The 12,533-nt window shown below is 44.2% G+C and overlaps 1 pseudogene; it reads left to right on the top strand.

Annotated features, from left to right (window-relative positions):
- Gm12619 lies at nucleotides 1–10,386 on the top strand (annotated as a pseudogene).
- Nucleotides 10,387–12,533: the final 2,147 nt, after the last annotated feature.

Below are 12,533 nucleotides of genomic sequence, written 5' to 3'. Positions count from 1 at the left end.
TGACCATTGTTGGGAGTTGGACTGCTGACTGTAAGTTATCAACAAATTCTTTTACTATATAGAGGCTAAGCCATAAGTTCTGTGACTCTAGAGAACCCTGACTAATACCTGGTTGCTGGGAATTGAACTCAGTACCTCTCTGGAAGAGCAGCCAGTGCTATTGACCATTAAGCCAGCTAGGCAGCCCCTCTTTAGTGGATTTTTAAATCTGGGAAGCCTACGTTCATTGCTTTCATATTCTGACTAGAAACACAAACATAACCAGCTGCCCAGGCTCTGACTTTCTGGTCTTCCCCATCACAATGGGCTGTGTCTTGATTTGTGAGCTAGAAAGCTCTTTCTTTAAATTGAATACATTCCTATAAAAGGAAAGAAAAAGATGTGGTAAGTGCCTTCTCTCCTGTGCACTTAGGAAGTGGAGACAGGAGGGCCTCTTGAATCAGGAATTTGATGCTGGCCTGGAGAGATGGCTCAAAAGTTAAGAGAACAGTGGTCCTGGGTTTAATTCCCAGCAACCATGTGGTGGCTCACAACCATCTGAAATAGGATCTGATGCCCTCTTCTGGTGTGTCTGAAGACAGCAACAGTGTACATACATAATACATGAAATAAATCTTAAAAAAAAATTGAAGCTGATCTTACGGGCATAGCAAATAAAAATGTATGGAAGGAGGGATGAGGTGGAGGGATAAAGGAAGATGGGGAGGGAAAGAGAGGGAGAGGGTGGTGGAGAGGTAGGGGGAGAGAGAGAGGATCTAGATGTGTGCTGTGGAACACCTTTGACCATGATGCAGAGGCAAATGCAATTCTGTATGGTCCAGACCCACTTGTTTGTTTTTGTTTTTGAGATGGGCTCTTGCCTTGTAGCCTGAGAGGCTTTGAACTCACAGCAATTCTCTTGCCTCAGCCTTCTTCTAAGGGATGGGGTTATAGACTTGTCAACAATGCCTGGTTATATTTCATTTCATTTTTGAGATAGGGTTCTATCATGTACCTTTGGATGGCCTCAACCTAACAGAATTCAGTAAGCTTCTGCCTACTGAGTACTGGGTTTAAAAGGTATGAGCCCGCACACTAGGCATGAAGCATTTATTTATTTGTTTGTTTGTTTTTTGTTTGTTTATTTATTTATTTTTGAGACAGGGTTTCTCTGTATAGCCTTCGCTGTCCTGGAACTCACTCTGTAAACCAGCCTGGTATCAAACTCAGAAATCTGACTGTCTCTGCTTCCCAAGTGTTGGGATTAAAGGTGTGCACCACCACTGCCCCACAGCATGAAGTATTCCAACCAGTGAGCCATCTCTCTAGTCCTATTTAGTAACAACTAAACTAAATCAGACAAACAACTATATAACATACAAATGAGTTATGGTAGCTTGGTAGTACCTGGAAACTGAGGCAAGAGGATTACTGCAAATTCAAGGTCAGGCTGTGCTACATAGTGATTTCCAGGCCAGTTAGACTATAGAGAGGAAATCTGATACACACAGAAAAGGAGAAGGGCTGGGTACATAGCTGGATTGGTAGAATGCTTTCCTGCTATAAATAAAGAACTGAATGCAACCTAAAAGGACTGGGTATGGTACTATGTAGCAGAATTTTTTTCCTCAATTAATTTCACTTTTAGTACAATCAGAAGGCTGTGATTGGACAGGGAAAGGGGAGGTGGAGCTAAGAGTTTCAGAGACAGGACAATGGAGGAAGAGGAAGATGATCCAGATCCTGAGTGGCTTAAATAGCCACAGGTGTCTATGAATATCACAAAAGATAAAATCATTGGGGTGACTTGTCTAATCTAGGTGGGCAGCTTGTATCAGTATCAGCTGGCTCTGAAATGATGGTGTAGTCATCTTGTGAATTGAGAATGTATTGATATATAAATCTGACTGATTATTTCTAAGCTTCTAGAGATTTGATTTACTGTGTTAAGGGGATTTCTGACAACCTTGCCACAGGGGGTAGATGGCTGAATAGGTAAAAGTGGCTCTGAGGAAAGCAAACCAGAGCTGGGAAGACCACCCCTTGGGGCTAACCTAGAGCAGGAGAGACCAAGGGCAGAGAGTAGCTGGGTATAGTGTGGGATGGTGCAATTCTTAAATATTTCCCCCAGTGGTATTAAATGTTTTTTCTTAGATATTTTCTTTATTTAAGTTTCAAATGTTGTCTATCCCCTTTCCTTGTTTCCCCTCTGAAAATTCCCTATCCCCTTCTCCCTCTCCATGCTTACCAACCCACCCATTCCCAATTCCCTATCCATGTATTCCCCTACACTGGGTATCCAGCATTTTCAGGCCCAAGGGCCTCTCCTTTCATTGATGTTCAACAAGGCTATCATCTGCTACATATGCAGCTGGAGCCATGGGTCCCTCCATTTGTATTCTTTGGTTGATGGTTTAATCCCTGGGAGCTCTGGGAGCACTGCTTGGTTCATAGTGTTCTTAATTCTATGGGGCTTCAATCTCCTTTAGTCCTTTCTCTAGATCCCCATATTAAATGTTTTTTTAAAAATATTGTTTATATCATGTATATGAGTACACTGTAGCTGTCTTTAGAAACACCACAAGAAGGCATTAAAAACCATTACACATGGTTTTGAGCCACCATGTGGTTGCTAGAAATTGAAATCAGTACTTCTGTAAGAGTAGTCAGTGCTCTTAACAGCTAAGCCATCTCAAAACACCACATTGGAGATGTTCCTCAGGTAAGCTAGCTTAAAAAAAAAAAAAAAAGTAAGTGGAAGAAAGGGCAGACACTTGGTCCAATGTCTCCTTGGTCTACATCCCTGCAAATGGAAGAGGTGAGAATGATTGTAAAGGGAAAAAAGGAAGTCCCAGGGAGCAGGGAGGGTGAAAGGAGAGCCTCAAACAACCAGGAGCACCCAAACCTACTGGCAGCTTCTTCTCGGTGGTGTCTGGGTGCTCGGCAGGTCTAAATACCTGCAGGAGATCTAGGCAGGGTTGGGAGGGCTTAGAAAGAAGCTAAGTGATGAGAGAGAGAAGGATACCAGGAGAGGAATCAGCTAGGCTGGTCATAGGGCAGCAGTGAGTCCCTGATTCTTGCAGGAATGCAGATAGGCTGACACACCCTATGCACTGGCATATTCCATCCAGGGGCTGACTAGGGAAGAAAGGATGGGGTGGGTCATCCCCTCTGAGTCCATTTTTCAGAGGAGAAAACAGGCTCTCAGAAGGAACAGGCCAAGGGGGATGTTGAGTCCCAGCTAGACTGGAATACATCCTGAGACTGCCAATAAAGAACAGGTCAAGGGCTGGAGAGATGGCTGAGTGCTTAGGGGCAATGACTGCTCTTCTGAAGGTCCTGAGTTCAGATCCCAGCAACCACATGAAGGCTCACAATTTCCATAACAAGATGACTCCCTCTTCTGGGGTGTCTGAAGACAACAGCTACAGTGTATTTACATATAATAGATAATAAATACAAGTTAAAAAATAAAAAGTCAAAGATAATGACTTCCTTCATCCTTCACCTGAGGTAGGACTCACCTTGACACAGGCCTGACCATGGATATTGGTATGAGCTCTTCCTTTAAAACAGTTCATTTTCTCTTCCACTAGGAGGCCAATTGGCAGAGGCCAACATGCAGATCTTCGTGAAGACCCTGACAGGCAAGACCATCACTTTTGAGGTGGAGCCCAGTGACACCATCAAGAATGTCAAGGTCAAGATCCAAGACAAGGAAGGCATCCCAGTTGACCAGCAGAGGCTGGTATTTGCCGGCAAACAGCTGCAGGATGGACGCACCCTTTCCAACTACTATGTAGTGGTTATTCCTGGTTGTCAACTTGACTATATTTGGAATGACTACAATCCGGAATTGGAAGGCTCACCAGTGACCCTTATCTGGAGGATTGGATATCCTTATCTGGATCTTGGTTTGAAGATCTTAAGCCATAGTGGCTATGGATTCCAGAAGATTGAATCTCCGAGTTTAAGGAACACACCTTTAATCTGGGCTACGCCTTTCATCTGGGATTAAAGGTGTGGTGGGACACACCTTTAATCTGGGCTACACCTTCTGCTGGAGACAATATAAGGACATTGGAAGAAGGGAGTCTAGCTCTTGCTCTTGCTCCTTCGCCTGCTTGCCGTGTGAGACTGAGTAACTGCTAGATCCTTGGACTTCCATTCACAGCTGCGACTGAACAATTGTAAGGAATTGGGCTGCCGACTGTAAGTCATCAATAAATTCCTTTACTATCTAGAGACTGTCCATAAGTTCTGTGACTCTAGAGAACCCTGACTAATACAGAAGTTGGTACCAGAAGTGGGGTGGTTCTAGAGTAACAGAAGTACAAGGATGAATCTTTTAAAATACTGGAATTGGCTTGTTGATCCACCAGCACTTTCAAATATTGAAACCTCTCCAGATTCTCTCCCTCCTGGGAGCTCAGAGAATTTTGAAGACCCATGGTTGAAACTATATTCCGAACTTAAAGAAGCTAATGCCCTTGATTTTCTTAATGAATTAGGTGATTCAGTGCACAAAGCTTTCTACAAGATGGGGAAAAAATCGAAAAATGATTTTACTGGCTGGCTGCTCTTAGTATCTGTGGAAAAAATGATGAATGAAAGGAAGGAGTTGTGTGATAAAATCGAAAGGCTCCAGACACAAGTAAACGATCTAAAAGTTGCTAAGTGTGTCCTTGAGGAGAATCTTCTCTCTTGTAGCAATAGAGCTCAAGTTGCAGAAAATCAAACAGAAACTCTCATTGTAAGGTTGGCTGAACTACAGAGAAAATTCAAGTCTCAGCCTCAGAGTGTGTCGACAGTTAAAGTAAGGGCCCTAATTGGCAAAGAATGGGATCCTACAACATGGGACGGGGATGTGTGGGAAGACCATGTTGAAGCTGAGAATTTTGAATCCTCAGATTCTCAAGGGTTTGCCCCACCTGAGGAAGTAGTACCCTCAGCCCCACCTCTTGAAATAATGCCTTCCCCACATGAGGAAATTAATTTTGCAGAGTCTGCTCACGGCCCACCAATAGTTTCTTCTAGACCTGTAACCAGACTCAAAGCAAAACAGGCTCCTAGAGGGGAGGTAGAAAGTATAGTCCATGAGGAAATTCGCTACACTACTAAGGAGCTTAATGAGTTTGCTAATTCATTCAAGCAGAAACCTGGTGAATATGTGTGGGAATGGATTTTAAGGGTGTGGGATAAGGGTGGAAGGAACATAAAACTAGAGCAGGCTGAGTTTATTGACATGGGTCCTCTGAGTAGAGATTCTAGGTTTAATACGGAAGCTCGCATAGTTAAAAAAGGTGTCAAAAGTTTGTTTGAATGGTTGGCTGAGGTGTTTATCAAAAGATGGCCTACTGGAAATGACTTGGAGATGCCTGATATTCCGTGGCTTAGTGTTGATGAAGGGATTTTAAGACTTAGGGAAATTGCAATGCTAGAGTGGATATATTGTGTAAAGCATAATTGTCCACAATGGGAAGGTCCAGAAGATATGCCTTTCACCAGCTCTATAAGACGCAAATTGGTGAGAGGGGCACCAGCACATTTGAAGGGTTTTGTTCTTTCCCTTTTCCTTGTGCCAGATCTTAGCATTGGAGATGCTTCTGCTCAATTAGATGAATTAAATTCACTGGGTTTAGTTGGATCCCGAGGTAACAAGGGCCAGGTGGCAGCATTGAATCGCCGGAGACAAGGTGATCCTAGTTATTATAATGGACAGCGTAGACAAAAGAATGTTTATAATAACATACCCAGTAATGGTCAGCACAGGAGAGGTGAAATTTATAATGGCATGACTCGCTTGGACCTTTGGTACTGGCTAATCAATCATGGTGTTTCCAGGAATGAAATACATAGGAAGCCTACTGCATATTTGTTTGATCTGTATAAGCAGAAAAATTCTCAAACAAATGAAAGAAAGGCTACATTAGATCGTGGTAAACAGCAATCTCGGCCAGTGAATCAATTTCCAGACTTGAGACAGTTTGCAGATCCGGAACCCCTTGAATGAAGGGGTGGCCAGGTTCCTCTGAGGAAGGATCTTGATAAGACACTCAAAGGTTTTGCTGTTACCCTTTCTCCAGTTCTTCCCCAGAGGGACCTACGGCCTTTTACAAGGGTAACTGTACACTGGGGAAAAGGAAATAATCAGACTTTTCGGGGTCTGCTGGATACTGGTTCTGAGTTGACACTGATCCCAGGGGATCCCAAGAAACATTGTGGCCCTCCAGTTAAAGTAGGGGCTTATGGAGGGCAGGTGATTAATGGAGTTTTGACTGATGTCCGACTCACAGTAGGTCCAGTAGGTCCCCGGACACATCCTGTGGTGATTTCCCCAGTTCCAGAATGTATAATTGGGATAGATATACTCAGAAATTGGCAGAATTCTCATATTGGTTCCCTGAACTGTAGAGTGAGGGCTATTATGGTTGGAAAGGCCAAATGGAAGCCTTTAGAGTTGCCTCTGCCAAAGAAAATAGTGAATCAAAAACAGTATCGTATTCCTGGAGGAATTGCAGAAATTACTGCCACTATCAAGGACTTGAAAGATGCAGGGGTGGTGGTTCCCACCACATCTCCATTTAACTCTCCTATCTGGCCAGTGCAGAAAACAGATGGATCATGGAGAATGACAGTTGATTACCGAAAACTAAATCAGGTAGTAACTCCAATTGCAGCTGCTGTACCAGATGTAGTTTCCTTACTTGAGCAAATTAACACATCTCCTGGCACCTGGTATGCGGCTATTGATCTGGCAAATGCCTTCTTCTCAGTACCTGTCCATAAGGACCACCAGAAGCAATTTGCTTTCAGTTGGCAAGGCCAACAGTATACCTTCACAGTTTTGCCTCAAGGATATATTAACTCTCCTGCCCTGTGTCATAATTTAGTTAGAAGGGATCTTGATCGTTTGGATCTTCCACAAAATATCACATTGGTGCACTATATTGATGACATTATGCTGATTGGACCAAGTGAGCAGGAAGTAGCAACCACTTTGGACTCATTGGTAACACATATGCGTATCAGAGGATGGGAAATAAATCCAACCAAAATTCAAGGACCATCTACCTCAGTGAAATTCTTAGGAGTCCAGTGGTGTGGGGCATGCAGAGATATTCCTTCTAAGGTGAAAGATAAGTTATTGCACCTGGCCCCTCCTACAACCAAGAAAGAAGCACAACGTTTAGTGGGTCTATTTGGATTCTGGAGACAACACATCCCTCACTTGGGTGTGTTACTTAGGCCTATTTACCAAGTGACTCGGAAAGCTGCTAGCTTTGTGTGGGGCCTGGAACAGGAGAAGGCCCTTCAACAGGTCCAGGCTGCTGTGCAGGCTGCTCTACCACTTGGACCATATGACCCAGCAGATCCGATGGTACTTGAGGTGTCTGTGGCTGATAGAGATGCTGTTTGGAGCCTCTGGCAGGCCCCTGTAGGTGAATCACAGAAAAGGCCTTTGGGATTTTGGAGCAAAGCTCTACCATCATCTGCAGACAACTATTCTCCCTTTGAAAAACAGCTCTTGGCCTGCTATTGGGCCTTAGTGGAAACTGAACGTCTGACAATAGGACACCAAGTCACTATGCGACCTGAACTACCCATCATGAGCTGGGTACTATCAGACCCTGCAAGTCATAAAGTGGGACGTGCACAGCAGCAGTCTATTATCAAATGGAAGTGGTATATACGTGATCGGGCCAGAGCAGGTCCTGAAGGCACAAGCAAGTTACATGAAGAAGTTGCTCAAATGCCTATGGTTTCTACTCCTGTTACAATGCCATCTGCTGCCAAGCATGCACCTATAGCCTCATGGGGTGTTCCCTATGATCAACTGACCGAAGAGGAGAAGACTAGAGCCTGGTTTACTGATGGCTCTGCACGTTATGCAGGCACCACCCAGAAGTGGACAGCTGCAGCATTACAACCCCTTTCTGGGACAACCTTGAAAGACACAGGTGAAGGGAAATCTTCACAGTGGGCAGAACTTCGGGCAGTACACATGGTATTACAGTTTGTTTGCAAGAAGAAATGGCCAGATGTACGATTATACACTGACTCATGGGCTGTAGCCAATGGATTGGCTGGATGGTCAGGGACTTGGAAAGATCACAATTGGAAAATTGGTGAGAAAGACATCTGGGGAAGAAGTATGTGGATAGATCTCTCCAAATGGGCAAAGGATGTGAAGATATTTGTGTCCCATGTAAATGCTCACCAAAAGGTGACTTCAGCTGAGGAGGAGTTCAATAATCAAGTGGATAAGATGACCCGTTCTGTGGACAATCAGCCTCTCTCCCCAGCCATCCCTGTCATTGCTCAATGGGCACATGAACAAAGTGGCCATGGTGGTCGAGATGGAGGTTATGCTTGGGCTCAGCAACATGGGCTTCCACTCACCAAGGCTGACCTGGCTACAGCTGCTGCTGATTGCCAGATCTGCCAACAGCAGAAACCAACACTGAGCCCCAGATATGGCACCATTCCTCGAGGTGACCAGCCAGCAACCTGGTGGCAGGTTGACTACATTGGACCACTTCCTTCGTGGAAAGGACAGCGTTTTGTTCTTACTGGAGTAGATACTTATTCTGGTTATGGATTTGCCTTTCCTGCACGTAATGCCTCTGCTAAAACCACCATTCACGGACTGACAGAATGCCTCATCTATCGTCATGGTATTCCACACAGTATTGCTTCTGACCAAGGAACTCATTTCACAGCCAGAGAAGTACGACAGTGGGCCCACGATCATGGAATTCACTGGTCTTACCACATTCCCCATCATCCTGAAGCAGCTGGGCTGATAGAAAGATGGAATGGCCTTTTGAAGACGCAGTTACAGCGCCAATTAGGTGGTAACAGCTTGGAAGGCTGGGGCAGAGTTCTTCAGAAGGCAGTATATGCTTTGAATCAGCGCTCGATATATGGTACAGTTTCACCCATAGCCAGGATTCATGGGTCCAGGAATCAAGGGGTGGAAAACGGAATAGTTCCACTTACTATCACTCCTAGTGACCCTCTAGGAAAATTTTTGTTTCCTGTCCCCATAACTCTAGGTTCTGCTGGCTTAGAAGTTTTGGCTCCAGAGAGGGGAGTGCTCCTACCAGGAGCTACAACAAACATTTCATTGAACTGGAAGCTCAGACTTCCCCCTGGTCATTTTGGGCTTCTAATGCCCTTAAACCAACAGGCTAAAAAAGGAATAACAGTGTTAGGAGGGGTGATAGATCCAGATTACCATGGGGAAATTGGATTACCTCTTCACAATGGTGGTAAGCAAGATTATGTCTGGAGTGCAGGAGATCCCTTAGGGCGTCTCTTAGTACTACCATGTCCTGTGATTAAAGTCAATGGGAAACTACAACAGCCTAATCCAAGCAGGATGACAAAGGACGCAGACCCATCAGGAATGAAGGTATGGGTCAATCCTCCAGGAAAAGAGCCAAGACCTGCTGAGGTGCTGGCTGAAGGAGAAGGAAATACAGAATGGGTAGTAGAGGAAGGTAGTTATAAATACCAATTAAGGCCACGTAACCAGTTGCAGAAACGAGGATTATAAAGTAATATGAATGCCCATTGTAAATTTACAAATGCGTTTGCGATTGTACGAGGAATAGTTATATCATGTTAGGCGTATTTACAACCTTGTTATTGTTTCATGTGAACATGAGATATTATTTGTGTCAAGTTGACAAGGGGTGGATTGTAGTGGTTATTCCTGGTTGTCAACTTGACTATATTTGGAATGACTACAATCCGGAATTGGAAGGCTCACCAGTGACCCTTATCTGGAGGCTTGGAGATCCTTATCTGGATCTTGGTTTGAAGATCTTAAGCCATAGTGGCTATGGATTCCAGAAGATTGAATCTCCGAGTTTAAGGAACACACCTTTAATCTGGGCTACGCCTTTCGTCTGGGATTAAAGGTGTGGTGGGACACACCTTTAATCTGGGCTACACCTTCTGCTGGAGACAATATAAGGACATTGGAAGAAGGGAGTCTAGCTCTTGCTCTTGCTCCTTCGCCTGCTTGCCGTGTGAGACTGAGTAACTGCTAGATCCTTGGACTTCCATTCACAGCTGCGACTGAACAATTGTAAGGAATTGGGCTGCCGACTGTAAGTCATCAATAAATTCCTTTACTATCTAGAGACTGTCCATAAGTTCTGTGACTCTAGAGAACCCTGACTAATACATACTACATCCAGAACCATTCCACCTTGTACCTGGTGCTGCGTCTGCGAGGTGGCATCCTTGAGCCCTGCCAGTGTCAGCTTGCCCAGAAGGACAAGTAACAAGATGATCTGCTGCAAGTGCTACACATGCCTGCACCCTCGTGCAGTCGACTGCTGCAAGAAGTGGGGCCATACCAACAACCTGTGCCCCCAAACCAAGGTCAAATGAAGATGAGGTCATAGCTGGAGTGACCCTGAGATCAAATAAAGTCCCTTCCATCAACGGGGAAAAAAAAGCATTTTATTGATTCTACCTAGTGTATGCACATGAGTGCACCTGTATATGCATACATGTATGATGTGGGAGTGAGGCACATACAGACAACTTGGTGGACTCAGCTTTCTTTCTCCTACCTTTTCCTTGGGGTTCTGGGACCAAACTCAGATCATCAGACTTGGCAGCAAGTGTCCTTTCCTGTTCAGCTCTCTCTGGTTCCCTGGCTCTAGGATAGCTACCTGTGGCTGTGAGCAAGCCTTAGACTCAGATTGGGTACAACTACTGGGAGGGTGGCTTTCAGGTTGCAGGGACTGGGGCCATATGATCCATTCCTGTCTGAGATTCCAGGTTCTAACACACTGCCTCTGCCATCTCCTTCCATTTAATCATTGTAGAATGGGGGCAATATATTCCGCAAATTTCTTAACACTTAGTCTGCCCAGGCAACTCTTACTTTAAGGCTATATTTTTTTTTTTGTGTGTATGTGGATTGTTCAGTGTGTTTGTGTGTGTGTTTGTTGTTGCTGTTGTAGTAGTTGCTGTTTTGCCATAAGGTTTCTCTATGTAGCACTGCCTGTCCTGGAACTTGTTTAGGAGACCAGGCTGGCTTGAACTCAGAGATCTTCCTGCCTCTGCCTCCTCAGTGCTGGGATTAAAAGCATGTGCCAACACTGACAGCTGAAAGCTATGGTTATTTTACAGAGGAAGACAGTGAGGCCAGAGAGGATACTGCTTGCTAATGGCATTTGTAGAATTAGGATTTGACTAATCCTAAGTGTGGTGTTAGAAATTGTGGTAAGAATTGAATGGGGGATGGAGAGTTGGCACAGTGGAAAGAGTGCTGACTGCTCTTCTAGAGGTCCTGAGTTCAATTTCCAGCAACCCCTTGGGGTTTCACCACCGTCAAGCATATAGGTGTACATGCAGACAGAGCACTCAATACAGATACAGATAAATGTGTGTGTGTGTGCGTGTATATATATATATATATATATATATATATATATATATATATAAAATCAATTTTAAAACCAAATAAAAAGATGAGTTTTATTTTTTATAATGTATTTATTGACCTAGTCCTTATTTTTGATAGTATTTCACTGGGTAGTCCTGACAGGTCTAGAATTTACTACATAGATCAGACTCACAGGGCAGCCTCTGGACTGATGATGGGATTAAAGATGTGTGCTATCACACCTGTCACTACACCTGGCCTATGCTTTTGTTTCTGAGATAGGTGTTGCTATCCTACTATATAACCTAAGTTGCTCTTGAATTCCTGGTCTTCCTCAGCCTACATACCTGCTGCTGTAACAGGTGTTTAAAGAATCAAAAGGAGAAGAAATGAAGGAAGACGAATAAATAAAAAGGAAAGAAAACATGATTGGTGAAAAAAAAAAGAAATGATACTTACATTCCCTAAGTATGAGGGAGGAGAAGGTTTACTTTAGTTATGTGGGCAAGCATAGAGGGGTAGGGATGTCTGGGAGAGCCCAGTGTGGACATGAGCTGACTTAAGCTGTACCATGTGAGGAGAGCAGGGAGTGGAGAGGACAAGAGGGGAGAGCAGTTGCAGCAGCCAATAGCCATGAAGGTAGAAAGAGTGAGTAACTACAACTTCTGAGGGAGGAAGGAAAATACAGCAGGCAGGTCTGCTTTGATAGTTAGACACCTCAGCCTTTTGTCCTGGGCTTCAAACCCAACATTTACCTATAGCCCAGCTCAAACTTTCTTCTTTTTCTTTTCCTTTTCCATTTATTTATTTATTTATTTAGTTTTTTGGAGGCAAAATTTCTCTGTATATCTCTGAAGAGCCCAGAACAACCTCTGTAGACCAGGCTGACCTCAAACGCAAATATCCTCCAGCCTCTGCCTCCTGAGTACCAGGATTGAAGGCATGCTCCTGGTACAGAACTGTTTTAAAAATTTGGCTAGCTAGTCAGTCAGTAATGCCTCTAATCCCAGAACTTGGGAAGCAGAGGCAGGCAGACTTCTGAGTTTCAGTCCAGCATGGTCTACAGAGTGAGTTCCAGGACAACCAGGACAAAACAGAGAAACCATGTCGCAAAAACAAAACAAAACAAAAATCAATCAAA

This window comes from Mus musculus, chromosome 11 (genome assembly GCF_000001635.26).
Source record: "Mus musculus strain C57BL/6J chromosome 11, GRCm38.p6 C57BL/6J".
NCBI classification, from domain to species: domain Eukaryota; kingdom Metazoa; phylum Chordata; class Mammalia; order Rodentia; family Muridae; genus Mus; species Mus musculus.
Note: the sequence above shows the minus strand (reverse complement) of the source record. Positions and strands in the feature narration are given on the sequence as shown.